The sequence below is a fragment of the Canis lupus genome, chromosome 18 (assembly GCF_011100685.1).
Source record: "Canis lupus familiaris isolate Mischka breed German Shepherd chromosome 18, alternate assembly UU_Cfam_GSD_1.0, whole genome shotgun sequence".
In the NCBI taxonomy this organism is placed as follows: Eukaryota; Metazoa; Chordata; class Mammalia; order Carnivora; family Canidae; genus Canis; species Canis lupus.
The window spans coordinates 49,569,742-49,596,698 of NC_049239.1; the positions used below are offsets into that span (position 1 = coordinate 49,569,742).

The window sequence follows — 26,957 nt, forward strand, 5'->3', positions numbered from 1 at the left end:
GAAGGATGCAGGGCTGTGGACTTATCAGCACCTGTGCACTCAAAGATGATGCTTCTCTCATGTGGCATGTCTAACTAGCATGTTCAATCTCTACCCCCAGCATGTGATTTTTATTTTAATTTTTTTTTTATGATAGTCATACAGAGAGAGAGAGAGAGAGAGGCAGAGACACAGGCAGAGACACAGGCAGAGGGAGAAGCAGGCTCCATGCACCGGGAGCCCGACGTGGGATTCGATCCCGGGTCTCCAGGATCGCGCCCTGGGCCAAAGGCAGGCGCCAAACCGCTGCGCCACCCAGGGATCCCTGATTTTTAGTATTATGACAGGAAAAGTTGGGGAAGGGTCACCACTGGGGTCCATCTTGGTGCAGACTAGTTTGGTCCACTCTTTGCCAGTCTTTGTTGTGAGCATCTCCCTCTCAGCTTGCATCCTCCTTCCCTCTGAATTCCTGCAAGATAAGCTATACAAGAAGCATAGAGCCTTAGCTTTTTCTTCTCCTTACAGAGGCAGCCGAAGATTTTGCGGTCACGGTAAGGGGACCCATGTCCAGCTCCTGCTCTGTCTCTAGGGTGGGGACCACCAAGAATAAGAGGTACTTTTGGAGGTGATGGATATGTTCACTGTCGATTGTGGTCACAGTTTCCCAGGGGTACATGTATGTCAAGACTTACTGAATTGTACACTCTAACTTGTGTGGCTTATTGTACATCAGTTATGCCCCAACAAAGATGTTTGTTTATTTCTTTATTTCTTTATTTCTTTATTTATTTATAAGATGTTTTTTAAAAGAACCCTGAAAGGGGCACCTGGGTGGCTCAGTCGGTGAAGCATCTGCCTTCAGCTCAGGTCACAATCCTGGGTCCTGGAATCAAACCCCTCGTCAGGCTCCCTATTTCACAGAGAGCCTACTTCTTCCTCTGCCTGCCGCTCCCCCTGGTTGTTCTCTCTCCTCTCTGTGTCAAATAAATAAATAAAATAAAATCTTTTTTAAAAACATAAAAATTAAAAAATAAAAGAACCATAAAAAAGAACCGAGCATTCAACCAAACAATGTTTCAAAAATATTCAATTAAATGGCACATGTTATCAAAATAAAATGAAGGTGGAGGGGAATAATTTAGCTCAGACTTTTGGGAGAACAATTTGGTGGTTTGCTGAAAAATGTGAAAGTGTCTTAACCTAGAAAATTTCCCTTCTTGGTGTTATCTTACCAAGGACACAGCTGGAATGATCTTACACACAGCAGTCCAGTGCCATTATACCCAAAAGAAAAATCCCACTTCACAGTTGCTTGCAAGGCCCTCTGTGACCTGGCAGCCTACCACCTGCAGCCACTCTGGTCTTGCTGTTCTTAGAGCCTGCCACGCTTCAGAGCGCTCTGTCTGCTGCTCTTCACCTGCGAGGCTGGAGTGTGGGTCCTTTCTCCATATGTTCAGGTTCCTGTGCAAATGTCCTCTCCTCACACTGGGCTTGCTGCTGCAAGTCCCTCCCCACAGCAGTGCTGGGACACAGCATGCTTCTGGAAAAGGAAAGAAGCTGATGTGTATTTCACATCATTTACCAGAATAAGGTCCAAATGGATCCAAGTTTGTTTTTTTTTAATAATTTTTTAAAAGATTTTATTTATTTATTCATGAGAACACAGAGGGAGAGAGAGAGAGAGAGAGAGAGAGGCAGAGACACAGGCAGAGGGAGAAGCAGGCTCCATGCAGGGAGCACCAGACGTGGGACTCGATCCTGGGTGTCCAGGATCATGCCCTGGGCTGAAGGTGGCACTAAACCACTGAGCCACCCGGGCTGCCCTTTTTAATTTTTTTTAAAGATTTTATTTATTTATTCATGATAGACACACACACACACACACACAGAGAGAGAGAGAGAGAGGCAGAGACACAAGCAGAGGGAGAAGCAGGCTCCATGCCAGGAGCCCAATGTGGGACTCGATTCCAGGACTCCAGGATCACACCGTGGGCCAAAGGCAGGCACTAAACCACTGAGCCATTCAGGGATCCCCTGGATCCAAGTTTTAAATGTAAAATCTGAAAGCATACAAGTGCTGGAAGAGAATATAGGAAAATTTCTTCGAATAATCCTAGAGTGGGAGGACGCATGGGTAGCTCCCTGCGAGGAGCCTGCTTCTCCCCCTGCCTACGTCTCTTCCTCTCTCTGTGTGTGTCTCATGAATAAACAAGTAAAATGTTTTTTAAGAAATCCTAGAGTGGGGATAAATTTCTCCATGAGTCAATAGTCAGAAATCAATGGAAATTGATTTAACTATAGAAAACAAATCTTCATTAAAAAAAATCAGAGTTGAAAGATAAACTGATTAGCCATCAGAGATATGCAAATCAAAGCCATAGTGAGATACTCCTTCATCCCCACTAATAAGGTGTTAAAAAGCAAAATTCAACTGAGTAAATTTGAAGATCTAATTGGTTTTAATGATTCATGAATTGGGCAGCATCCCACCTAGTAAATAGAAAGGAGCTCCAAGAAGTTGTACAAAATCGAAGGCTTTTACGGCCAGAAAGGGGCAGAAAAAAGTTTCTAGCAAAGAGTGGATTCTTCAGGCAAGGTTACCTTCCCTTGGTGGAAGGCAGGGGCCTATCAAGCAGACGACCTCCCTAGTATTGATTAGGAAATTCTAGACTGTTTAAAATTCCATTTTTAGGGATGCCTGTGTGGCTCAGCGATTCACCGCCTGCCTTTGGCTCAGGGTATGATCCTGGATTTCCAGGTTCAAGTCCCACATTGGGCTCCCTGCATGGAGCCTGCTGCATATGCAGGGAGACCTCTGCCTATGTCTCTGCCTCTCTCTGTGTGTGTCTCTTGTAAATAAATAAATACAGTCTTTAAAAAAAAAAAAAATTTCCATTTCTGGGAGAGGCTGAAACTGCAGTTAGGAGTTAAGTCTTTGTTTACTGATGTGGGGTTCAGCACAGATGACTCCATTTGGGGGCCTGTCACAGCTTTGTTTTTTTTTGTTTTTTTTTTAAATGTATTTATTCATTTGAGAGAGAGAGAGAGAGAGAGAGAGAGGAGGGCAGAGGGAGGAGAGAGAAACTTTAGCAGACTCCTCACTGAGCTTGGAGCCCAAAGCAGGGCTCAATCTCATGACCCTCAGAACATGATCTGAGCTAAAACCAAGAGTTAGACACTCAACTGACTGCCATCTGGGGGTACCATGGGGCCTGTTGTGTTTTTTTTTTTAACAATGGCTATAATCAAAGCTATCGGTAATAACAAGTGTTTGTGAGGATGTGGAGAAAGGGGAACCCTCGCGCACCACTGTTGGGAATGTAAAATGATGCTTAGCCAAAAAGAGGAACGAAGCCAAATGTTTCTCATAGATGAGTGGATAAACAAAACATGATCTATCCATACAATGGGACATTATTCAGTCATGAAAAAGGAAATTAGAACTGACATATTACAACATGGTTGAACTTTTTGTTTTGGGGAGGGGGGAGGGAGAGAGAATCTTTTCTTTTTTTTTTTTAAAGATTTTATTTATTTATTCATGATAGTCACAGAGAGAGAGAGAGAGAGAGAGGCAGAGACATAGGCAGAGGGAGAAGCAGGCTCCACGCAGGGAGCCCGACGTGGGATTCGATCCCCGGCCTCCAGGATCGTGCCCTGGGCCAAAGGCAGGTGCTAAACCGCTGCGCCACCCAGGGATCCGAGAGAGAGAATCTTAAGCAGGCTTCACACCCTGTGCAGAGCCCGATGTAGGGTTCAATCTAATGACCCTGAGATCATGACCAGAGCCAAAACCAAGAGTCAGATGCTTAACCAACAGAACAATCCAGGCACCCCTTGAAATATATGCTTTAAATGAACGAGTTGTATCATATAGAACTTTATTTTGATAATGCTCATTATAAAAAGACATACCGGTTAAAAAGTTATTTTTTCAGCACAATCTATGAAAAGGCCAACAACCTAGTAGAAAAATAGGCAAAATGTATGAGCAGTACACTGAGAAGAAATACAAATATTCCCCAAGTTTGCAAAAAGATTCTCAGCCTAACTCATAATGAAAAAAAAAATACAAATTTAAATGCACTAAGACAGTATTTTTCACTTCTGGGACTGGAGAACTCATCCCAAGCAGGGGGGAGGGCAAACCAAGACAACTCCAAGGAGGGTGTAAGGATTAATTTTATTTGTCAACCTGACTAGGCCAAGGTCGGGGGGGGGGAGCCGATATCTGGTCCCACATGATTCTGGGTGTGCATATGAGTCTGCTTCTAGAGGAGATTAACATTTGATTCAGTGGATTAAGTAAATTAACCTACAGTAAAACTTGCAGGTGGAAGAACTGACTTTTGTGCAGTTAACCATTGCAGCAACTTCATTGCAGTTTATAAAGCAAAAGACAGGAAATGCAAAATGTCACAGGACACAAATAAATCATGGTAAAATAAACTATACGATGGAACACTGCGTACCTTCAAACAATATATAAAGTTAAATGACCCCCCCACCATACTCCCTCTCTATGCAATTACAGGAAAATAACACCAAGACATCTTTTTTTAAAAATCTTTTTAAAAGATTTTTTTTAAGATTTTATTTATTTATTCATGAGACACACACACACACACACACAGAGGCAGAGACACAGACAGAGGGAGAAGCAGTCTCCATGCAGGGAGCCCAATGCGGGACTGGATCCCTGGTCTCCAGGATCACACCCTGGGCTGAAGGCAGCACTAAACCACTGAGCCACCCGGGGCTGCCCCCAACACATCTTTTAAAAGGAGAGGGCTATAGTAAACCATAGCAAGTTTCCTTTTACACGAGAAAGAAGGGAAATATATATATATACACTCTCATTTTTTGGTTGCTGTTCATGATTTTTTAAAGTTTTAATTTAAACTCTAGGGAGTAAACATACATTGTAATATTAATTTCATGTATACAGTATAGTGATTCACCACATCCATACATCACCTGGTGCTCATCAGAAGTACCCTCCTTCATCCCCATCACCTATTTCCCCACCCCCCCCACCACCTACCTCCCCTCTGTAACCAGTGTAATCAGTGTGTTCTCTACAGTTCAGAGTCTGTTTCTTGGTTTGCCTCTCTGTCTCTCTTTTCCCCTTTGCTCATTTGTTTTGTTTCTCAAATTCCACATAGGAATGAAATCATATAGTATTTGTCACCCTCTGACTGATTTTGCTTAGCATAACACCCTCTAGTTCTAGCCACATCATTGCAAATGGCAAGATCTCATTCTTTTTTGATGGCTGATAATACTTCATTGTCTATATTCACCATATCTTCTTTATCCATTCATCAGTCAAGGGGCACTTGGGCTGTTGCCATAATTTGGCTATTATAGACAATGCTGTTATAAATACTGGGGTGCATGTACCCCTTTGAATTCTGTATTTTTGTACCCTTTGGGTAAATACCCAGTACTGCCATTGCTAAATTATAGTTTTATTTTTAACTTTTTGAGGAAACTCCATTCTGTTTTCCAGAGTGGCTGTACCAGTTTGCACTCCCACCAACAGTGTACAACACTGTATCCTTGTATCTGTATCCTTGCCAACACCTGTTGTTTCTTGTGTTGTTGATTTTAGCCATTCTGACAGGTGTGAGGCAATATCTCATTGTAGTTTTGTTTTTTTTTTGTTGTTTTTTTTTTTTAATTTTTTTATTTATTTATGATAGTCATACAGAGAGAGAGAGAGAGAGAGGCAGAGAGAGAGAGAGAGGCAGAGACAGAGGCCGAGGGAGAAGCAGGCTCCATGCACAGGGAGCCCGACGTGGGATTCGATCCCGGGTCTCCAGGATCGCGCCCTGGGCCAAAGGCAGGCGCCAAACCACTGCGCCACCCAGGGATCCCCCTCATTGTAGTTTTGATTCGCATTTCCCTGATGATAAGTAGCATACATGACTCATTTTGCTTGTTTTTTTCCCCCTTGTATTTTTATAAGGAAATATTGGAAGGATAATACAAGAAACCTAAGACTGATTACCTGTGTGTCAGATGGGGCAGATACCACTTTCCCTAGATCTTTTTAAAAATATTGATTTGATATTCAAACCACATTAGTGATCAGAGCATATTTCCCACTCAAAAAATAAAATATCGGGATCCCTGGGTGGCGCAGCGGTTTGGCGCCTGCCTTTGGCTCAGGCCGCGATCATGGAGATCCGGGATCGAATCCCACGTCAGGCTCCCGGTGCATGGAGCCTGCTTCTCTCTCTGCCTGTGTCTCTGCCTCTCTCTCTCTCTCTCTGTCTGAGTGTGACTATCGTTTTTTTTTTTTTTTTTTTTTAAAGATTTATTTATTTATGATAGACATAGAGAGAGAGGCAGAGACACAGGAGGAGAGAGAAGCAGGCTCCATGCAGGAGCCTGATGTGGGACTCGATCCCAGGTCCCCAGGATCATGCCCTGGGCTGCAGGCAGCACTAAACCGCTGCGCCACTGGGGCTGCCCTGAGTGTGACTATCGTAAATAAATAAATTTAAAAAAATTTTTAAAAAAATAATAAAATAAAATAAAATATCCCCTCCTCACCCACATGCAGTGCTTCTAGACAGTGAGCCCCAAGAGGGTGGCATTATTTTGTTCTATTTTGTTCATCTGTTGTATGTCCCCAGCCTGAGAAAGGTGAGGCACACAGCAGGTGCTTAAGAAACGCATTTGGGATGAATGGTTGAAGAGAGTGAGATTGGAAACCAAGTAAAAGCGAGAAACAACAGGGACGCCTGAGTGGCTCAGCAGTTGATTGTCTGTTTTTGACTCAGCGCGTGATCCTGGGGTTCTGGGACCGAGTCCTGCATCGGAGTTCCCACAAGGAGCCTGCTTCTCCCTCTGCTTATGTCTCTTCCTCTCTCTCTCTCTCTGTGTCTCTCATGAATAAATAAATAAAATCTTAAAAAAAAATACACAAGAAACAACAGAGAATGCTTGAAATAGATAAAGGTGCATTCAAATTGTATAATATCATAAAGCAGTGAAGGACGTAGGTCCAGACCAACTGATTTCCAAAATGTACTGTGAAGGGGGAGGGTAGGAAGCAAGTTCCAGAACCGTATACACAACTTAGTTTGGTGCCACTAAAAGAGAGCTCTAAAATAAAACTGTGTATTTCTAGATATACGTAAGGTGTGATGTAAGAAGTGCAAAAAGTCTGGAAGAAGATCTTCCAACACTAAGGATGTTGGTTACTTCTAGAGAGGGGAGTTGGATGGAGGTGGGAAGGGAGGGGACGAAGGGGCTTCCAGGCAGCTTCCATTTATCCCCAAGAGAATCCATCCGTTGGGGAAAATGAATAATGTTAAATTAAAAAGAGAAGATGAGGGAACCCTGGGTGGCGCAGCGGGTTTAGCGCCTGCCTTTGGCCCAGGGCGCGATCCTGGAGACCCGGGATCGAATCCCACGTTGGGCTCCCGGTGCATGGAGCCTGCTTCTTGCTCTGCCTATGTCTCTGCCTCTCTCTCTCTCTGTGACTATCATAAATAATAAATAAATAAAAAAATAAAGAAAAAAAAAAAAGAGAAGATGAGCACTTCATAGGCCCTACTCTACGACTTTCATTTTGTGAAAAGCAGGAAAGGAGGGTCTTAAGATCTATAGAAAGCAGCACAAAGGACAGAAAGGAGGGGCGCCTGGGTGGCTCATCCCCTTAAGCAGGTTAAGCATCAGACTCTGGGCTTCCCCTCAGTTCATCGCTGTCCTGGGAGGAGCCCTGCTTCCCCTCGGGGCTCCCTGTGAGCCGCCGGGAGGTGCCCTCTCTGCACTCCCCCCACCCATACTCCCTCTCGCTAAAATAACTAATAAGTTCTTAAAAAAGAAAGAAAGAGAGAAACGAAGGAAGGTAGGAAGGAAGGAAGAGAGGGAGGAAGAAAAGACCCACCAGAAAGGAAATACCCCCCAGCGTTAGGCCCTGAGATTCCAGGCAACCTTGTAAAGCTTTTTATTTTCATTTGACGGTTCAGTGTTTCCTGCGCTTCCACGACGAACGCACTTTACTGTGTGATTCGAAAACGTGATGAGGACGGACCAGAGCAGCGAGCTGCGCGGCGCCCACCCCGACCCTGCGCCGCCAGCCGCGCCGCCCCCGGGCGGGGACCCCGAGCTCGGGCCCTCGCTCCCCGGGCCGCGCCGCCGCCCCTCCCCCTCCCCCCTCCCCTCCCCCCCCTCCCCCCACCCACACACTCGAAGCGCTAACGAGCTGCCCAGCGCGACCCTGGGACGCAAATGGAGCTGTGGGTGGGCCCCGGGGGGGATGGGTGGGGGGCGTGGGCGCCCTCCCCTGCCCCCAGGACCCCCGGCACCCAGGCGGGCTGCTGCGTCGGTGGGTCCCCCTCCGCGCCGTCGTTTCCGCGTCCCCGCCCCCCGCCGAACTTCCCCCTCCCCTGCCGTCCAAAGCGAGTGATCGCAAGGAAATCGCTCGTCTGGCAGCCAATGAGCGTCCAGGCAATTTCCCTCTTTCCCATTCCACACCAGTCTTGGCGGGTTGGCCCGCCCGGCAGGGGACCCGGGGGCTGTTCCGGATCAGGGTCGCGGACCTTAGGGAAGGTGGAGTGTCCTGCATCCCAGACCTATTGGAAGACCCGGAAGAAGGGGTTCATCAGTCTCTGGGAGAAATCTGGGGAGGGAAATCTTGGAGCAGGTGGTATCTGACTTTGAAGGAGAAGTGAAATTTTTCCATAAAGGAAAAGAAGACCGGGCTGTATTTCAGGGTCAAGTTCAGAGCGGGAGCTGGGCTCCTGCAACCTCCAGGCATTGGAAGCTGATGTGTGGGTGCTCTAGGCATCCGCCAAAATGTCCCTTTGACACACAATGGAATATCCAGCCACAAAAGGGAAAGAAGTCCTGATACCTGCAAAGACAAAGATGAACCATGACAACACGAAAGGAGCCTGACACCAAGATCACATAGTGCTGGATTTCATTCATATGAAACATCCAGAGTAGGCAAAGCTGTAGAGGTAGAAAGTAAAGTAGTGCTTGCCAGGGAGGCAGCAGGTATGAGAGGAGCACTGCTACTGGGAATGGGGTTTCTTTTAGGAGGGGATTTGTGGGAAATGTTCTGGAATTGCATCATGGTGGTGGTTGCACAACCTCTTGTATATATTAAAAACCACTGAATTGTATACTTTAAAAGGATGAATGTTATAGCACGTGAGTCATATCTTAGGTTTCTTTTGGGGGGGAGCACTCGCAAGGGCAGGGAGGGGCAGAGGGAAAGAGAGAGAGAGTCCTAAGCAGTCTCCTCCGCACTCTACATGGAGCCTGACGTGGGGCTTGATCTCAGCACCCTGAGATCACACCCTGAGCCAAAATCAAGAGTCGGATGCTTAACCATCTGAGCCACCCAGGTGGCCTTATAGCGTAGATTTTTTTTAAATGGGGGAGGGTTATGAGCAGAACCCCAGGTGGATGCAGCATTGGCCTGGCTGCTGCCCGTTTTGCAACAGAGGAAAGTGTACCAGCTCTGGGCCACGCAGTGGGCAGGGCTGCAGCTAAGCCAGAACTCAGGTGCCCTGTGAGCATTTTCTCTGGAGTCAGGACTAGGTTTGATTTACCGCATCTCCCTTCCTAACGTCTAGCTCATGGCTGTGCACAAAGACAAGCGGTGAGTGGGGAAGGCACCCTGAGCAGGGAACAGTAGGAACAGATGTCCAGAGGCTGGAAGTGGAGTGAAGTCTTGAGGGAAGGAGCACAGAATTCATCGAGGCTTGTTTTTTTGTTTTTGCTTTTTTTAAAGATTTATTTATTTATTCATGATAGACACATAGAGAGAGAGGCGGAGACACAGGCAGAGGGAGAAGCAGGCTCCATGCAAGGAGCCCAACGTGGGACTCGATCCCACGACTCCAGGATCACGCCCTGGGTCGAAGGCAGGCGCCAAACCACTGAGCCACCGAGGGATCCCCTGTTTTTTTGTTTTTTAAATATTTTATTTAGGGATCCCTGGGTGGCTCAGCAGTTTAGTGCCTGCCTTTGGCCCAGGGCATGATCCTGGCTGGAGTCCCGGGATCGGGTCCCACATCAGGCTCCCTGCATGGAGCCTGCTTCTCCCTCTGCCTGTATTTCTGCACCCCGCCCCCCGTCTCTCATGAATAAATAAATAAAATCTTTTTAAAAAATAATAAATATTTTATTTATTTATTTATTTAGAGCCCAAGAGAGAGCACCAGCAGCGGGGGCGACAGGCAGACAGAGAGGGAGACACAGGTTCACCACTGAGCAAGGAGCCTGGTGCAGGGCTTGATTGCAGGACCAGCCCAGGACCCCGGGATCATGATGTGAGCTGAAGGCAGACAGCTGCCTGAGCCTCCCAGGCGCCCCTTCATTGAGGCTTGTAAGCACAGCCTGGGTGGCTCCTTAAGTACAGATTTAGGAAGGCCTTCAAAGCAGGCCCAGTTTCATGGGTGTGCCACCCATGCTGTTACAAGAGCCAGCAATCAGAGTGGCCCTGTGGTTGGTTTAATGCTCAGCTGTCACCGTCCTCAAATGCTTTTTTTTTTTTTCTTTTTTTTTTAAATTTTTATTTATTTATGATAGTCACAGAGAGAGAGAGAGGCACAGAGACACAGGCAGAGGGAGAAGCAGGCTCCATGCACCGGGAGCCCGACGTGGGATTCGATCCCGGGTCTCCAGGATCGCGCCCTGGGCCAAAGGCAGGCGCCAAACCGCTGCGCCACCCAGGGATCCCCGTCCTCAAATGCTTAATCATTTTCAAACAAGAGTCTCTGCATGTTCATTTTGCCTTGGACCTGACAAATTATGCATCTAGGTCTGCCTGAGGCCACAGGGTGCATCAAAGTTGTTGTGACTCAGAAGGTGACCTTAGGCACACCACGAAGAAGGACAGACAGGAATGAAGTTTAAAGATTCTTGAGGAAGAATTTGTGATGGGTTGAGGACACGGAAAGGAAGGGCCCACTGGGAAGGGCATGAGGGAGCTCATACCCATCTACCCACCCATCTATCCACCCATTTACCCACCCATCCACCCATCTACTCACCTGTCCCTCCATCCATCCACCCATCTACTCACCTATCAATCATTCAGCTAACATTTCTGAGACCCAAGATGAGTTAGGTGGGGTTACAAAGGTTTCTACCTTTAGGAACTTATGCTCCATTGAAAATATAAGCTAGCCTTACCTACCCCATGCTAGGTCATGCACCCTGGGTCCCCCTCCTTGTTTTTTCTCCTTTGCCCTTTCTTTTCACACAAAAGAGTGAATTTGCTGCTTGTCTGCTTCTCCCACCAGAATGAGGGCTCCTGAGGACAGGGCTTGGTTTAAAGGCTCTATTACTGCAGAGTTCCAGTATCTAGAACAATCCTGGCACATTGGAGGTGCTCAGTACATATTTGTCTGATGAATGAATGAATGAATGAATGAATGAATGAAGAAATGAATGAATATGGTTCAGATCAGGGCTGGATTCAGATTTCTTTTGAGAGAGAGAGAGAGTGAGAGAGAGAGAGAGACCACATGCACAAGCAGAAGAGGAGTGAGAGCCAGAGGGAGAGAGAGAGAGAAAATCTTAAGCAGACTCCACCCCCAGCACAGAGCCTGATGTGGAACCTGATCCCAGGACCCTGAGATCATTACCTGGGCTAAAACCAAGAGTTGCCCACTTAACCAATTGAGCTACCCAGGAGCCCCTAGATTCAGATCTTTTGAAAGCCCTCCTTGCTAAAAGGATTAGGGTGACTTCCTCATATGTAATTTAAAAGATACATACTAAAATGAGTATAAGAAAATCCTTCAGAGTTTTAATTTTCCCCTTGGTGGTTATTTGCTGCTTTCTTGGACATAAGAAATATAACACACACACACACACACACACACACACACACACACACACCTATTTTCTGTGTGTCCCTGCTCCACTGGCCCCTGAAACTTGCCTTTCTTCCTGGTGGGTAGCTCAGCCCTATCATTTCACCTGGGGAGGGCCCCTCTGGTGAGGATTTGGGAGGATCAGAATGGGGTGTAGTGTGGCCGGGTGGGGGCTCACAGGGGAGCAAAGCTGGTGACGGAGGCAGGGCCAAAGCAAGAGGCTTGGAGCCATATCTAGGTTGAAAGGCAGATGGAGGTGAGCCAGAGAAGGCATCTGAGAACAGGTCCCAGCGGAGGAGGAAAACCTGGGACCAGAGTGACTCACAGGTTACAGGAGGAGAAGGCTCCCGGGAGAGGAAGATGAGGCAATAGTGAAATGTAGCACAGGCTTCCAACAGGATGGGATCTAGAGAAGGAGGCAACTGTGGTTTGCCAAGTGGCCTCTGCTGGTCCAGGGAGCTTGTGGGTCACCACAGTCACTAATGAGCTTCGGGAGGACTCGTGCTGGAGGTGAAGGACAAGATGCAGGATGAAGGGGCCCCTGAGGATCTCACATTCTGCAGTCACTCCCTGGTTAGCTTGTTGCCTGGCATACAGCAGGTGCTCAATAGATTCTTAAAAGTTCTCCCACCCCTCCGAGATGAGTTGGTGTATTTGACCTTCCTTTTATTTTTTTATTTTTTAAAGATTTTATTTATTTATTCAGGAGACACACACACACAAAGAGAGAGAGAGAGAGGCAGAGACACAGGCAGAGGGAGAAGCAGGCTCCATGCAGGGAGCCCGATGTGGGACTTGATCCCGAGATTCCAGGATCAGGCCCTGGGCCGAAGGCTGCGTTAAACCACTGAGCCACCCACGCTGCCCGACCCTCCTTTTATAAATGAGGAGGGCATGCTAGGGACAGGAGGGGACAGGCCTGGGGCAGAAACTGGGGCAGGGCAGTGACCTGAGGCCCAGACGGTTTGTGGAGCATGGAAAGCAGATATGCTTGCTCTGGCTTAAACCTAGAATCTTCAAGTGTTTCCTGCTTGGGATAAGGACCAAAGGAACGTGTCATTGGACTCGGCAGAGCCAGTGCTTTTCTCAGGCCTTGATATTTGCAGTCATCCTAGGTCTTTTTTAAAGGAAAAGAAAATATGGAATACATTGGAAATGTGAGGATAACACCATGTATGAGTAGGAAGGTGCAGTACAAGCTGGAGGTCTTGTACAAATGGTCCCGCGGTTTACCAGCTGCCCTGTGCTGCTCCAGGGGGCTCGTGGGTGTGGGTGCCCCCAACTCTTTCCCAGCAAGGTCTCCCCTAGTGTTGCATTGCTGCAGAAACGCAGGAGGATGCTATGGGCAAAAAAAGAGGTCCAAGCTGCTATCTCAATGTCTCTGCCTCTAAGAAGTTTGACCCTGGGTGGCCTGAGAAGTGAGCCCATTTATAACAAGAGACCCCAGAGTCCTAGGAATGTTTGAAGGCCCTCCTCTCTCATCCTTCATTCTCTGAGACGCTTTGTACCAAGTGTCAGCTCTCGGAAAGGCATCCGGCTCTCATGCACAGTAATGTGTGTCGGATAGGATTTTCAGTAAGTCAAAAACAGGACTCTCAAATACAAAGTGAGCAAATGTCAAAGATTTAAATTTATCCGTGAAGGAAAGAAAAAAATAAATAAATAAATTTATCAGTGAAGGACCCAACAGGATGGTGGGAGGAGGAGGATTCTAGAGGCTGAGTCCAGAAGTTCTGACAGAGGAGAAAGCTGGAACATGATGGCTAGGGAACTATTTCGACTCTGTGAGTTAACAGAAAGTATGCATAGGGGCTCTGCCCACCCCCCCACCCACTCCCGCCCCTGCCCCGCAGAGCTCCTGAAATCCTTGCAAACTCCTAAGCAATAAGAGCGCTGGCACCATCTGTCCAGGCGACTCTGGGGGGACCCCGGGCTGGGGGCTGGTCAGCAAAAAGACCAAGTCAGTATGAGAAGCTTGAAATTCTTGGCTGCCCCCTAGCCCCATTCTTCAGAAAACAGAGAGGGGCTGGAAATGGAGTTAGCAATCCCTCATGCCTACATGAGGGAGCCTCCAAGACACCCCAATAGCACAGGCTGGTGAATGTACCCACGCTTGGAGAGTGATGCATGCCAAAGCCATGGAGACAGAAGCTCCAGACTTGCCCTATGTGCCTCCACTGGGCTGTTCATCAGCATCTTTGTCATATCCTCTAATAAACCAGCAAGTCTAAGTAAGTGTGTCCCTGAGTTCTGTGAGCCACTCCAGCAAATTCCTTGGACTCCAGGAGGGGTCTTTGGAACCCCTGTAGAGGGTTGGCCAGAGCACACATAACAACCTGCTATCTGAAGTGGTGGGCACAGGGGAGCCTTTGGTGAGGATCAAGCCCTTAGCCTGTGGGATCTGACGCTATCTGGGTAGACCATGTCAGAATGGAGTTGAATTCCTAGACACCCTGCAGGTGTCTGAGAATAGCCTATTGCTGTGGGAAAAACCTCCCCGTGTTTGGTGACTAGAAGTATCAGAAGTGAAGTGCTATGATGGTGAGTAGATGAGTCACAGAGCAAACAGACACAGGGCAGGAAGAGCTGCGTTTTCCCTACACAGGAAGGTGGAAAAAAATCTGAAGTTTATCCTAAGTAGGTACAAAACTCCTTAACATCCTACAGGGCAATGAAATCATACCTTTGAGTCTCTTTTCTTTTCTTTTCTTTTCTTTTCTTTTCTTTTCTTTTCTTTTCTTTCTTTTTTCTTTTCCTTCCCTTCCCTTCCCTTCCCTTCCCTTCCCTTCCCTTCCCTTCCCTTCCCTTCCCTTCCCTTCCCTTCCCTTTCCTCCCTCCCTCCCTCCCTCCCTCCCTCCCTCCCTCCCTCCCTCCCTCTCTTCCTTTCTTCCTTTTTCTAAAATTTTGTTTATCTGACAGGGCAGGCACAAGCAGGGGGAGCAGCAGAGGGAGAGGGAGAAGCAGGCTTCCCAGGGAGCAGGGAGCCCGACACGGAGCTCTATCCCAGGACCCCAAGATCATGACCTGAGCCGAAGGCAGACACTTCACCGACTGAGCCACCCAGGTGCCCTGGAATACTTTTCTTTTTTCCTACTTTTTTTTTTCCTTGCATCTAATGCAAAGGATTTCTGTTGGACAAAAATCTACTGGTTAACACATAGAATCTTCATAGAGTCTGGGGCCTGGTCGAGATACGTTTCCCCAGAGAAGAAGCAAATCCTTGGATGGGCCAGTTAGACAACAAGCCCATGAAATAATATTCAAATACCCTTTTGCCTTGTTGCCACATTTCAGATTATTTTTCTTAACCTGTGTGAGTCAGGAGTTTGTAAATGGCTTTGGGAGGTTCAAGAATTAAATTATTTACCATGGTTTACATGCGTGCATTTTTTCTGGGGAAAAGGTTGTAGCTGCCAGTAGATTCTCACTAGTGACCCTCCCAGCATAAAAGCCACTGACCCAAGGCGCTAGCTGCCCATCTTCTTCTCCCTCCAAAGCGGGGGAATTTCCTTCTTGACACAGAAGTCTTCTGCTAATGCTCTCACTTGGATTTCTAGGCACCTACTTGCAGGCGCTGTGGGGCAGGGGGGTCAGTCACCTCTTCCCTATATTTAAGGTCCCAGTGTCCAGGCTGGTGCAGTTCCAGCTAGGGACAGTCAAGCTGTCAACTTCCAGGAGTACCCACTGAGCTGTCACCAGCTTTGTGACCAGCACGCTGCTCTGGTCCCACTACAAGCTCAGGTCCAGGCCCCAGTGCACACTCTCCAGGCAGGCTGGGCTAGTTTGCGCAGACCTCGGAGATGACCGGGATCTGAAGTCCGAATGGTGGCCCTTGAACTCTTCTGACATTTTCCATAAAGAGTTCCCAGATTTATTTAAAATAAAACTCTACAGTTCAAGAAGCCCAACTTTTTTATCCATGGCTGGCAAGTAATGCATCGGGTCTTGGCAGTCTGGACTTTGGAATAAACATCTGTTGAAAGAGTGGATGTGCCTCATGCTGATCGCAAGCTCTGGCTGACAATCATATCTGCATTTCTGATGACTAAACCAGGAAATAAGTTATTCATTGACTACATTTTATTGTTTATAAACAAAAGCTTTTATTATTTTTTTTAAAGATTTTATTTATTTATTTGACACAGAGAGAGAGCACAAGCAGGGGGAGCAGCAGGCAGATGGAGAGGTAGAAGCAGGCTCCTAGTAGGAGGAGGGAGGCTGATGAGGGGCTTGATCCCAGGACCCCGGAGATCATGACCTGAGCCCAAGGCAGACGCTTCACTGACAGAGCCACCCTGGTGCCCCTTAATTTTTAATTTTTGAAATTGAGGCCTACCATGCAGGTAGCAAGAACAGTAAGCGCATAATCTGAGGGATATAGAGCCCTGCATTTTCATATTACTCCACTGAGCCCGCCTGTGGCCTCCTTACTCTGTTTCTCAGTCACCCATCACTGCAATTATTATGCACATTTGTTATAGAAATCATACAGCAAGGGCAGCTGGGTGGCTCAGTCAGTTGGGTGTCTGCCTTCAGCTCAGGTAATGATCTCAGGGTCCTGGGATTGAGTCCCATGCCGGACTCCCTGCTTAGTGGAGCCTGCTTCTCCCTCCACCGTCCCCATACTTGTGCTCTCTCTTTCTACCAAATAAATAAACAACAAATAAATCATATAACATATAAATATTTTGTGTGTTTGTTTGGTTTTCTTTTATATGATATAAGATCTGTAGGATCCATCCACTTGTGTGTTAGCACTCTATTCTTTTTTTTTTTTTTTTTAAGATTTTATTTATTTATGAGAGACACAGAGAGAGGCAGAGACACAGGCAGAGGGAGAAGCAGGTTCCCTGTAGGGAGCCCGATGTGGGATTTGATCCCGGATCCCAGATGCCCTGAGCTGAAGGCAGATGCTCAGCCACTGAACCATTCAGGTGTCCCTTTATTCTTTTTTTGTTGCTCCTTATTGCTCTACTATATGGAGAAATCACAATATATTTATCCATTCTATGTCGATGGCCCCATGGGTTGTTTCTGGATTTTTGTCCATTTGAGTGAAGCTTCTTTTTTTTTTTTTAAGATTTTATTTATTTACTTGAGAGAGAGAGAGAGAGAGAGAGAGAGAACGAGCACAGAGGGAGAGGGAGAAGCAGACGCCCCACCGAGCAGAGAGTCACCAAGTCCCAGAGCCCCGAGATCATGACCTGAGCTGAAGACAGATGCCCAACCGCTTAAGCCATCCAGGCACCCCTTGAGTGAAACTTCTGCAAACATTCTTGTACCAGACGTCTTTGCGCAGACATGTGCTCTTATTTCTCTTCAGTGATACTCAGGAGCAGGATTACTGACTGGGTCATAGGGCAAGCCTATTCAAATAAGAATACCCTTTGGTTGTTACTAGGAGTTCCTGTCACTAGCACATGGTCGAGCTGTGTCTGAAACAGTTTGCTTGCACCTGCATGCTTTACCTCATTTTGTCCTTACCAAACTCCAGCGATGCTGGCTGAGCAAATATTATTGCCACCTGACGTGGGACTGCTGTTATTTGCCCACTACTGACAGCAGCTCAAGGTTCAAGTTCAGAGGGTTTCAAAGCACTGGAGAGGAGAAAGAAGCACAGAACTCCGGGATTACAAAATTGTTTCCTATGGGAAGTGAGAGCTAAATTCTAGAAAATCCCACATGTTTTGGGATCAGAACCGGCTGGGAGCTGCCAGCAATGAATATGGCTGGCAGGAGAGTGGGACTCAGCCGTGCTCTTGGCAGCCCAAGAGGGCCTACAAGCTTTTTTTTTTTAAAGATTTTATTTATTTATTCATGAGAGACACACAGAGAGAGGCAGAGAGAGAAGCAGGCTCCATGCAGGGAGCCTGACATGGGACTTGATCCCAGGTCTCCAGGATCAGGCCCTGGGCTGAAGGCAGCGCTAAACCACTGAGCCACCCAGGCTGCTCCAGGCCTTACAAGTTTTGTATTACAATTGTTGTGCTATTTTAGGTTGGCCAATGGTATTCTTGGTATGTTTTGTGTGTGTGTGTGTGTGTGTGTGTGTGTGTGTGTGTTAGGGGGATGTGTTTTTATTTATTATTATTATTTTTTTAAATTTATTTATTTATTCATGAGAGACATAGAGGCAGAGACACAGGCAGAGGGAGAAGCAGGCTCCCTGCAGGGAGCCCGATGTGGGACTGGATCCTGGATCATGGGATCACGACCTGAACCGAAGGGTGGCGCCCAACCACTGAGCCATCCAGGTGTCCCACAGGGGAATATGTTTTTACAAAAAAACTTTTGTCTTTCAGAAATCTGTACTCAAGAACAGGTAGACAGAACAGTAGGATTTCTGGATTTGCTTTAAAGAAATCCAGAGGCAGTGGCAGGGGTAGACAAAAACAAGCTTGGCCCTCACTTGATAATTGTTGAAACTGTTTTGCTTGGTTATCCAGGACTTTATTGATTTCATTAACTTTTATATGCTTGAATTTTTTCATAAAAAGATATTTTCAGGCAGCCCGGGTGGCTCAGCCGTTTAGTGCCGCCTGCAGCCCAGGGTGTGATCCTGAGACCTGGCACCTACACTGCTTTAGGCGCCTGAATGATTAATTTGCCAAATCTTACCAAAGCCCCCGAGGGAGGTGTTTTTCTCCCGGTTAGATGAGGAGGAAGAGGCCTTCTCAGAAGGGTCGCGGGAACTCGCAGCAGCGGGTTGGCTCCGCGAGCCACGCGGCCTCCGGCTCGCCTGAGCTGTCACTCCGGGGACAATGTCCGATTTGGGGATTTGGGGCGACGGCTCTGGAGTTAGACTTGGCTCCAGCGTCGGGTCCATTTTCTCAGCCATATGGTCATGCGCGAGTTAGTGATCCTTTCTGCAGCCCCGGCCGGGATCGGCTATTTATGGGGGCGCTTTGCGGATTAGAGGCGGCAATGGCTGTGGAGGGCTCGCGTGAACCCCGCACCCTGCTAAGCACTTTTACGGGCTTGGCCCACGGGAGTTGGCCCATTTTTCAGATGAGAAAACCGAGTCTCCGGGCTGAGGAATCTCGCCCCGGGCCCCAGGCTGGCAGAGGCGTTGGCCGCGTGCCCCCAGCAGCCTCAGTTTCCTCACCCGACACGCTCCCCGGGGAGCCGCGGAGGCCCCGCCCCGCCCCGGTCCCGCCCCCCCCGCGGCCCCCCCCTCCGCCCGCCCCGCGCGGGGAGTCTCAGCCCCGCCCGCACCGCAGCCCCGCACGCTCCAGCCAATCGGCGGCGGCGGCGTCGGGTGCACTCGGCCTCGCCCGCGGCCCTCCAGCCCCCGGCTCTCGCTCGCTGAGCGCTCAGTGCGCCGCCGCCTCCGCCGCCTCCGCCTCCGCCGCCGCCGCCGCGCCTCCGTTCGCTGACTCGGTAAGGCTGGGCCGAGGCTGCGCCCGCGGACGGCGCGCGGGCCTGCGGGCTGCGGCGGGCTCGGGGGGGGCGCGCGGGGACTGCCCGGGTCCCGACCCAGGCGGGGGCGGGGGGCCCCCGCGGCGCGGAGGGGAACCCCCAGCATCCCTCCACCCGGACGGCGGGTTTCGCCGGGAGCCCGAAACGCGAGCGCGGCAGGGACTCCTCACCTCCCGCCCCGGATCGGATCGCGGGGGGCGGGGGGCGTCCGCCGGGGGCCGGTGTGCGCGCGAGTCCCCGGTGCGGGTCCGGTGCGGCCGCGAGAGGGATGCTCAGCCCCCGGACTTGGCAGGATGCGCCAAGCCCGGGACTAGCAGGGCCACTGGCTTCTTTGCTCGCTCCTCTCCCCCTCCTCTCCCGGGAGTGGATTGGGTGTGAGGGTACGCCCGAGGGTCGGCCCGCCGGCGGGTGCGGTGCCGGAGCTGGAGGGATGCGCGGGTCTCCGGATTTGGCTGGATGCCCCCGGCCCGGGGCCACGAGGGGCGCCGGCTCCCACATCCGCTCATCCCACCCTTCTCTTAGGAATGGTTTGGGCGTGGGGGTCCGTCCGAGGGGCGGCGAGGCTGCAGGACGGATGCTCGGCCTTCTGGACTTGGCTGGGCGCCGTCCACCCGCTCTCGATCCCGCCGCATCCCTCCCCCCATCGGGGTAGACTGGGTCTGGGGGGCCGTCCTGGGGTTCCAGGCGGGAGCTAGAGGGACGCTGGGGCCTCAGGACTCCCCGGCGCGCCGTCCGCCCCCCTCCCCGGCTGCCCCCGCATTGCAGCCGTCGGGACACGCCCTTGACGCGGGGCTCCAGGCGCGGCCCCGAGCGTCCGCCGGGGACCGCAGGGGCGCCCGGCCGGGGTCTCCGCTGGCGGACGCCCCCCACCCCCCGGTGAGGCCCTGGGTGCGGGGCAGGTGGGCGCCGAGCGTCCGCCCAAGGTCGCGCCCCCCGCCGCGCGGGGGTGGGGGAGGGGCGTCACGTGACCGGGTCCGGGCTCCCTGGGCCCGCAAGCCCCGGCAGGCGCCGTCCGGAGCCCCGACGGGTGCAGCCCTGACCTCCGCTCCCTCAGCGAGGCCACGACCATTTCCTTTCCTTTCGTTTTGCTCGGAAAGGCCGTGGGTCAGCGTGTTTGTTGGCTTTCGTGAAAGCTGGAGGGAACCAAGGTGAGGGCCGACTTGAACACCGAGAGTTAACCATCCCGTATAATTAACCAGGTTCGGTGCAGAACACGCTTAAGCAGTCCCCGCTCAGGACAAGGCTTTCGGTTCCTCGGTGCTCCCTGGGTTGAATTATTTAAAGGGAGATTGTTGTGGGGGAACTGGTAACTTTGTAAGTTGCCGAATAAAATAGAAATCCGTTTAACCTTTTGAAACGTGTAGTTTGTTACACCATCCTCTTGCACCGGCGTCGGGTTTCTGGCCATTCCAGATATTCAGGCGTGTTGATTTCCTCCCGAACCTCAAACTAAGGGATTAGAACGTGGCTGGAGTCCCTGGTTTTTTGTTTTTTAATTTGTGCCAGCGAACAGCACCCCTCCCAGCCCCCCTTTCTCCGAAGTATTTAAGGTGACTCGCGGTGAGTGTGCACGGAGGACGACCTTAATGCAGATAGATGAGCTGGTCTTTGAGGGGAAGCAGGGTCTGGTGGGAAGGCCTATGGGGCCATCGCGTCCCTCGGAACTGAATGCAGCCTCAGACCGAGGGGTCTGGTGGTTGAGCCTCTGTGAGCCTGGGGGCTCCTCTTCGCCTCGAAACGACCCGTTTCCTTCCTGTGAAGCATTGCTAGACCCGGCCTCGCACCCTGAACTCCCATCTGTTGGAGTCCAACAGAAAAGGGCCACCTTTGGGGGCGCACATACTTTGTGTCAGGGTGGCAGAAACTGGCTTCCTGCGCAGGCCAAAATAAGCTTTCGAGTTGGTCCCGAAAACAAGTGGCCTAACCCGGAGGCCCAGGGAGTAAACCTGGCGTCCCCGCTGCTGCCGCCCTTGGCCCGACCCTGGACGCGCGGTAACCCAGCGGTCAAGCCTGGGCCTCCGGGGAGTCCTGGGGCCAGGGCCGCGCTGATGCAACCCGGCCCTTCGCGCCCATTCATAGAAACACTTCATTTTTCCTGGGGCGGGAGTCCCTTCCGGGCGCGCTTTGGGCGCCTGGGGCGCGGGGCTGCGGGCCGGCCGTGGGGCGGCAGCCGGCGCCCGCAGCCCTTCGGTGCCCTCGGGGTTGGCCACGCGGGGCCGGGCCTTCCCACGGACAGGCGCTGCGTGTCGCCGGGGGAGGAGGACGGGCTGCGCCGGCGATGCGCGCCAGCTCGCTCCGGAAGGTCTCTCGGAGCCGGGCGGGTGGAACAGGATCTGAGCGCCGGGGACGCGCCAGGCCGGGGGCGGGGCTCGGGTTAACCTTTCCCCTACTTTTCGCAGCCGTCACGTGACGCCCGCGGGGGGGGCGGGGGGGCGGGGCGGGGCGCGGCGGCCGCAGCTGCCCGCGGCGCCCTCGAGGACGCGTTCCAGGCGAGCAATTAAAGACGCAGGCGGAGCTCGGAGGGCGGTGGGGAGGTGGGAGGCGGAAAGCGCGCCCGCTGCGGCCCGGGGCTGCTGCTGCACTTTGATCCGGTGCAGTTTTTCCTTTGTTGGAGAAAAGGTTTAGTCATTCTGCGTGGTTCTTACCGGCAGGCCAGAGTGCTGCTGCCGCTGCCGCCGCTGCTGCTGCTGCTGGTGCTCCTGGAAGCCTCAACTTCGCTTCCGGAAGAATTGGTGCTGTTAAGGCTAAAATAAAATTGGCATGTTCAGAGTGCGTGTCACAGATTCTCTGCTGGCTTTGATGGGGCCTCTTCTCTTTCTCCCCAGATGCTTGAGCCACTCCTGAGCAGCTCTTGCCAGCACTGTTCTGTTTGACAGATAAGTAAGGACAAGCACAGGGTCCAACATGAAGGCGGTGCTTAGGGGACCCAAGGATGCGCAGAGTTGGCCTCCGCGCCCAGGTCCCCGCTCCGGGGACCACCCTCTCACAGTGCCTTGGGTGCCTGTAGAAAGAGTCTAGGCTGCACAGGGCGTGCTTAAAAAAAAAAGAAAGAAAGGAAGGAAAAAAGATCTGGTAATTAACACAAGTAAAGAATATGTTCTTTTTGTTGATTTCTGACGTTTATGCCGCTTTTTGTGAACTTCACCTTTTACCCAGCGCAAATATGGGTGGACCTTGGGTTCCCAGCAGGCCCTGGGTGGAAGCCAACTGACCTTTTTGGGGTAAGGTGATCCTGAGCCTCAGTTCTCTGGAATGTCCACCTTTACTTTCCTGTAATGTGGGTTGTTTTTCTGCCTGTTTTTGGAAGTCAACAATTGAAATTTTGCTGCTGCTTTAGGCTTGCCTCTCTCAGTGTACAGTATATTTGCCACCGTGGAAGGCTGCGAGATTGCACAAGATTATCAACTAGTTGTTGGACACCAGGTAACTCAGGTAAAAAAAGAAAGGACTCCATACCACCAATGCTGTGGGTTCACCACCCACCTGTCCCCGCGGAACCTGAGTGTTCTAGATTCTTTCTGACCGTCCCTGAGTGCCACCTGCTACCTTTGCTTCCCACGGGACTCTTAAACTTGCCTTCCTGCTGATTCCTGTGAGCCAAAGTGGCCTTTCAGATATTAATCCAGTGAAGAACATTTGGGATCCGTTCTCCCCTAGATTGCTGCACTTTTCTGATGCGGTGGGGTCCTTAGGGGCTGTGAAAGTCTGTGCCAGGGAAGCAAGCAGCAGACAGAGGAAGCTGTTACGTTCTTCCACCTGCCCGGTGCCCTTGTTTTGCCTTGTGACTGTGCTCAGGGATGTCTGGATGGGAGACCTGCAAGCTCCATACTTCCCACATCAAGGGAGGGACCAGTGACCTCCTCTTCCTACCAGTCTACTGGCTTCCTCCTGAGTCCCGAGGAGGCTGTTGATCCCCAGCGCACCCCTGTCTGGTCACCTCTTTGTTTCCGTGCCCTGGTGAGAAATACGGCTCCATGCAGATGGGACTCGTCCAGTTTCTGAGGAGTCAAGTTCTGAGGGTTAATTCCTTCTCTTTAGAAGCCCTGGCACCTCCTCCCACTGCCCCAGTAAAAGGTAATACGTGTTTAGGTTAAAAGCAAACACAAAATAACCTTGCCTTTAAGAAGTTTTCTTAGGCTGTAACTCTGACTTTACATTTTATGAAAGTCTTCCTCATTTATGAGATAACGCATCTGTCACTAATTTTCCTAAATGTCAACTCCTCTACTGCCCTTAAAAAGATTTAACGTGAAGAGTTTTGGTTTCTTTCTATTTTTTCAAAAACACTCTGTTGTACAATGGGGGGTTAAGGTTAGGGTACGATAAGGTGTACTAGAAATGGATCAGCAGCGCTCCTGCAAGCTGAATACCAGAGTGAGGAGGTCGGTCTGGGAGGTATCTGATGCTGGCAGGGCGTGCAGGGAACGGGGAGAGGGGGGAGAGGGGTCTAGGAAAGAAGTAGAGGGCAGATACACGTGGAAACCCACGTTCCTGGAGCATGGGACCATAGTTCGGAAGGTACAGTGTGTTCCTACATACTGTGGTGTCAGGCCTATTACTTGATGTGAGGGGGGCATATTCTGCATACTTGATGTGCCAGGAAACGATGTTAGGATAAGGCAGTGACATTTGTTCAAGGCCTCCCTCTCTGTCTCCTTGTCTCCCTGTCTCCTACACGCACGCGCGCGTGCACACACACACACACACACACACACACACGGCTAAGTGGCAGAGCTGGAGTTCGAATCCAGATCTGTGTTCTCCAAACCTTGTGGCCCGTCTGTCTCCCTGTCCCAGGCTGCTTCCCAGACCCCTGTGCAGGCAGTGTTGGGTGTTAGCATTGCCCCCACCCCACCCCCCTGGATATGACACTGAATCAGCCTTATATGTGTTTCTGGATTTCCAGTTCCTCATCTGTAAAATGGTGCCTCTGACACCTGTTGATTTGTCTCATGAGTGGGGAGGATCCAGTAAGAGGCCAGATGTGAAAATAGTTTCAAGGGTATGAAGTAGGCATGAGTTTTAGCAAATAATACCATAGCCTCAGGCATGTTTTATGGATAGGACCATCCTCTCCAGGCCCTGAGCTGGAACTGGGGCTTGGCAAGGTCAGCGGCATCTCTGGGTGCCAGAGTGAGGAGCGTGCGAGGGAAAGCCACCTTGCCCTTGGTGTCAGGAACATTTGTGGGAACGATATCTTGCTCTGAGCAGAGGTTCAGGGATCTCTTTTGGGTGGAGGCATGCTTCTTCCAGCAGAGGGGCCGCCATCGGCATGGCTGGTGACACAGGTGCTTATGGATCTGCATCTGGAGAAAAATACTTGAGCGGAGCACAGATGATTGGGGCCTGGTGAGGCATTTTGTATTTTCTTCATAAAAACATGACTCTCGGTGACCTTTCCCGAATTCTTTTCTCTTGCGTGGATCATATTTCTTTGTATTTTTCTGATTGGCCATTATTTACTAGAGTGGGCACGATAGCAGGTGTACATTTGAATTTGCTTTATTTTTATGCTAGCTCCGTGGGCAGAAGTTGGGTTTTTCCGGAGCCATAAAACAAACTATAATGATTGAGAATTCCCTCTATAATCTGCCTTGACTCAGCATCCTTACCCCATAAACGTGAATGGTGCCCCGTGAAAGACCGTGCTGCAGGCTCTGCCCACAGTGTCTCCTCTGGAGAGTTTTTCCAGGGTTGGAGGCCCGAGCATCCTCCCTGGTGAGGAGTACGGCCTGTGCTGTTGGAGACCCTGCCTGGTGTTCCACGTGGCTGCTAAGCCGTTGCTTCCTGTGGGTAACCTTTCCTCAAAGGATTCCCAACACAGCTGTTGACCCGCTAGATGAGATGGGCCGCCCTTTGCTGGATTTTAATAGCAGGCTGAGCCCACTCCTGTGCGCGCGTGAATTGTGCAATTTAGTGGAGAGGCTGGTTCCTGTGAATAATTTTAGCGTTGGCACCAATCGTGTTTGTAGTTACTGTAGTTTTATTGCTGACTGCAATCACATCGTTTCGGTTACAACAGGATGACCTAATTTTATATTTGTGTAGCTTTAGGAATCTTACGTGGAACTTTTAATGGAGTACCTACCACTTAACTTGGGAGGTAGGCACGTGGTGTTTGGAGTTGGACGTGGGTCTGCTGGCTGTGACCTTGGGCAGGTGTCTTGGCACCTGCACGTTGATCTGCCCCTTGGTAAATTCTGTGCCCCTTCCCTGGGTTCTCCTGGGAATCAGATGGGTAACGCGGGTGAGACGCGGGTCATGTTGTCCAGTAGCTACAGTTTGGTAGAAGGAATATTTTTGTGTTTTCATTGTTAAAAGCACAGGAAAGAATCTGCTGCATTTGTCTGTCTGCCTACCTACCTTTCTCTCTCCTTATCTGTTGTTTTTAAGGTTAGGTTGAAAGACCTCTGACAGCAACTAATTACATATTTTGGATATCACAGGGCAGGTTTTACTGTTTGTTTATTACGGAGGTGATTTCCATATCTGAATTTCCCCCCCGGGCTGTTTTGGAAGCCAGCTAAGCACTTTGCATTGTGCTGACCTTTTACCTCCTTTCCTTAGCCAGCTGCCTGCCCCAGAATCCTGGCAGATGGGGGTGGCACTGGGCCAGCTCCTCCTGAAGGGTAAGGGGACTAGCTTAGGGATGGCTGATGTTATGATTGCTGGCCGCTGACCTTGTGTGAACAAATTATGGTGAGGAAGAGTTGATGGAGGAGGAGGACAAAGCAGGCACATATGAAAAATGAACTACAGAACAATTTTTTTGTCCAAAGATGTGGTGAGTGGCATTGGGCAGTTATCAAAATTAAAGTAGTCTTACTGAAACTAAGGTATGTGTTACGTCAGCCCCCACCCCCCGCCGGCAGCATTCACTTGGCATTAAGTGTTAGAGAGCTGTCTGTCTGTCGTCCTCAATGGATTCAGAGTAGAACAAGGATTTGTGTCCTGGAGACGCTCCTCACTTCCGTTGGGAGATTAAATGAAAGATTTTTTTAAGTTTTTAAAAAGGTTTTTATTTATCAGAGAGAGAGGGAGGGAGCGTGCACATGTGAGATGGAGAGGCTGACTCCCCGCTGAGCATAGCCTGACTCAGGGATTCGATCCCAGGACCCTGATATCGTGACCTGAGCGGAAGGCAGATGCTTAACCAACTGAGTCACCCAGACGCCACCTAAATGAAAGATTTACAAATGAAAGTCACCTTCCAGCCTGTGTGGGGAGAATCACCAGCTGAAACCTGGTGGAACTCGGTTCTCTGGGAATGTGGGGTCAAAGGCAGCCTGCAGAAGGGGAGTTTGAAGCTAAGTGTGAACCCAGAAGATGGGAATGGAGAGAGAGCAAAGGCATCCCAGCTGTGAGTTGGAGTTAGCAGGCTCTCCCGGCCAAGGCCCAAGTGGGGGTCTGGCTTGGGAAGCTGTAGGAACAGCCGCATAATAGACCAGTGATGTGAATTTATAAAAATTGCCATAAATAGGTCGTTGCTCTCAACTCGGATCTTGGTGTCTTTCCGAGAGCAGATTAACATAAGATGCTTAAGTTCTCTGGTGCAGACCTTGTAGACTCTCTCTCCAGTAGTGGGCTTCATGATTTTTAAAGTAGCACGTCACATGGTTCCCATGCTCAGCCTGGGGGTGCAGCGCCCAGGTGTGTTCCAGGCCGGGAGGTTCATGCAAGCTCACGTCAGCTGGGGCTGCCAGGTGG

General features: G+C 50.3%; 1 protein-coding gene and 1 long non-coding RNA gene across 2 annotated transcripts in view; one reads left to right on the plus strand and one right to left on the minus strand.

The window, feature by feature from the left end:
* Positions 1–898: 898 nt before the first annotated feature.
* On the minus strand, positions 899–18,972 carry LOC119864139. Its single transcript, XR_005373570.1, has 3 exons — positions 18,450–18,972; positions 1,397–1,519; positions 899–953 (listed from the first exon to the last, which is right to left on the minus strand). It is a non-coding gene; the product is annotated as an uncharacterized LOC119864139 (long non-coding RNA).
* Positions 18,973–19,079: 107 nt separating this feature from the next.
* The window catches only part of CPT1A (carnitine palmitoyltransferase 1A), a 104,844-nt gene continuing 96,966 nt past the window's right edge, over positions 19,080–26,957 (plus strand). Inside the window, 1 exon segment of the mRNA NM_001286860.1 lies at positions 19,080–19,211. The gene's annotated coding sequence lies outside the window, so the exon portion shown is untranslated.